The sequence below is a fragment of the Myotis lucifugus genome, unplaced genomic scaffold (genome assembly GCF_000147115.1).
Source record: "Myotis lucifugus unplaced genomic scaffold, Myoluc2.0 scaffold_208, whole genome shotgun sequence".
NCBI lineage: Eukaryota > Metazoa > Chordata > Mammalia > Chiroptera > Vespertilionidae > Myotis > Myotis lucifugus.
The window spans coordinates 191,012-192,702 of record NW_005871256.1 but is presented as its reverse complement, the minus strand read 5'-3'; the positions used below and the strand labels follow the sequence as shown (position 1 = coordinate 192,702).

Here is a 1,691-nt window from a genome sequence, read left to right as displayed (position 1 = left end):
CTTGGTGCTCTGATTGGCTGGGCTGAGTCGGCAGAGCGCACCCCTGGAACCAGGGAGCTGAGGCCAATTCCCCCGACCCCCCAATCATAAAGATATCCCCAGAGGAAAGTCAAGACGCTCCTACCAAAGAGAACAAAGGGAATGGACACTGGGCAGCAAACTCGGCCGAGCACAGCGGGCACTGGGCAGGGGGTGGCACAGGCTGGGCTCTTCACTCCAAGCCCTCCTGCTCCCGGGACCACCTTCCGTCTCAGGCTCTTACACCCAGGTACCAGGCTCCCAGCCTCCCCATGGGAGCTTCCCCAAATGAAAGCTGGGGTTCCCAAAGAGAGCTTGGGGCTCCCTCCATGCTGCCCCCACCTGCTCTGGCCCAGACTCCAGGCTGTGACACCCCCAGCCCTGCCAGAGGCCTGGGTGTCCAGCCGTGACCTGGAGGCCCAGTGCGCACACCTGGCCCCCGAGGGCCAGCAGCCCCGCCAGCACCCCCAGCAGCCGCCGATGCTCACGGGCCTCCCAGCCGGCCGAGCCCCGGGGAGCCGAGGGCAGCACGTGTCAGGGTCAGTGCTGCCGTTCCCTGACATATTTTTAACTCCCGGACGAAAGAATTCAATCCGGCTTGTCAGCTGCTCCCCACGGACCTGGGAATCCAGCCGGAGTCCCCACGTCACACTTCCTGCAGCAGCCGGGGGGGTCAGGAGTTCACGCGGAGCCGCTGCCCTGGGAGCGGGGTCCGACAAGCCCACATCCTCCCGCCTCCCGCCTGCCTCCCGCCACTGTGGGGAGGGAGAGACCAATGAGGCGAATGGAGCGGCTGGAGGGGGGACATGAAGCAGAAATGCTCCCGGGTCCCAAGCTCAGACTCTCGCTTACCCTGCCTCGGTTTACCCACTGGAGAAATGGGGCTGCCAGGGATCGGTTCAGGGCGGCGAGCCTGTCTTTGCTAGAGGAGGAGTTCCCCACCCAGACTCCGCAGGTCCAGCCGCAGCCCGGCAGCAAGCCAACCCTTTCTGTAGGGAACCTTCTAGACTCCCCACCTTCGGAGAGAGAACAGCGGAGGAGCCGAGCTTGGATCTTCAGTTCTCGGTCTACACTGCGCCCTGAGTGAAGCGAACACGTGGGGGACGGAGCCACCAGCAGGAGGCTCCCGGGTCCCCTAGGCCTCTCGGGGGGCCGGGGGCTGCAGAAACAGGACAGCCGCAGGGTCCCCGGAACCCTGGGAGCACAGAGGTAAATGCCCCTCCCCACCTCCTCTCGGACTCCCCACCCCCTGGCCGCTCATGTGGCTATAAACGTCGCTATAAAGGCAACAGAAACAGAGCGATGGGAGGTGGCCAAGTTTGGGGAAGGGGGTGAAGAGAACAAAATATATAACCGGTCAGAAAAGGCAAGAGAGAGGCGGCTCCTGGCCGTTAGTCTAGAACTCAAAAGTTATGCATTGGGAGCCCAGCCGGCCTGGCTCCGTGGTTGAGCATCGACCTATGAACCAGGAGTCACGGTTCGATTCCCAGTCAGGGCACATGTCCGGGTTGTGGGCTGGATCCCAGGTGTGGGGCGTGCAGGAGGCAGCCGATCAATGATTCTCTCTCATCATTGATGTTTCTCTCCCTCTCCCGTCCTCTCTGAAATCAATAAAAATATATTGTTTTAAAAGAAAATATTGCAAAGCTCCCCTTTTTTAAAAAAAGTTATTC

At 61.2% G+C, this 1,691-nt stretch overlaps 1 long non-coding RNA gene across 1 annotated transcript in view; it reads left to right on the top strand.

Annotated features, from left to right (window-relative positions):
• The window catches only part of LOC111827720, a 2,478-nt gene extending 1,251 nt beyond the window's left edge, over positions 1-1,227 (top strand). Inside the window, exon 2 of the long non-coding RNA XR_002831399.1 lies at positions 1,014-1,227. This is a non-coding gene — a long non-coding RNA (uncharacterized LOC111827720). The remainder of the gene's footprint in view (positions 1-1,013) is intronic.
• The last annotated feature ends 464 nt before the right edge of the window (positions 1,228-1,691 follow it).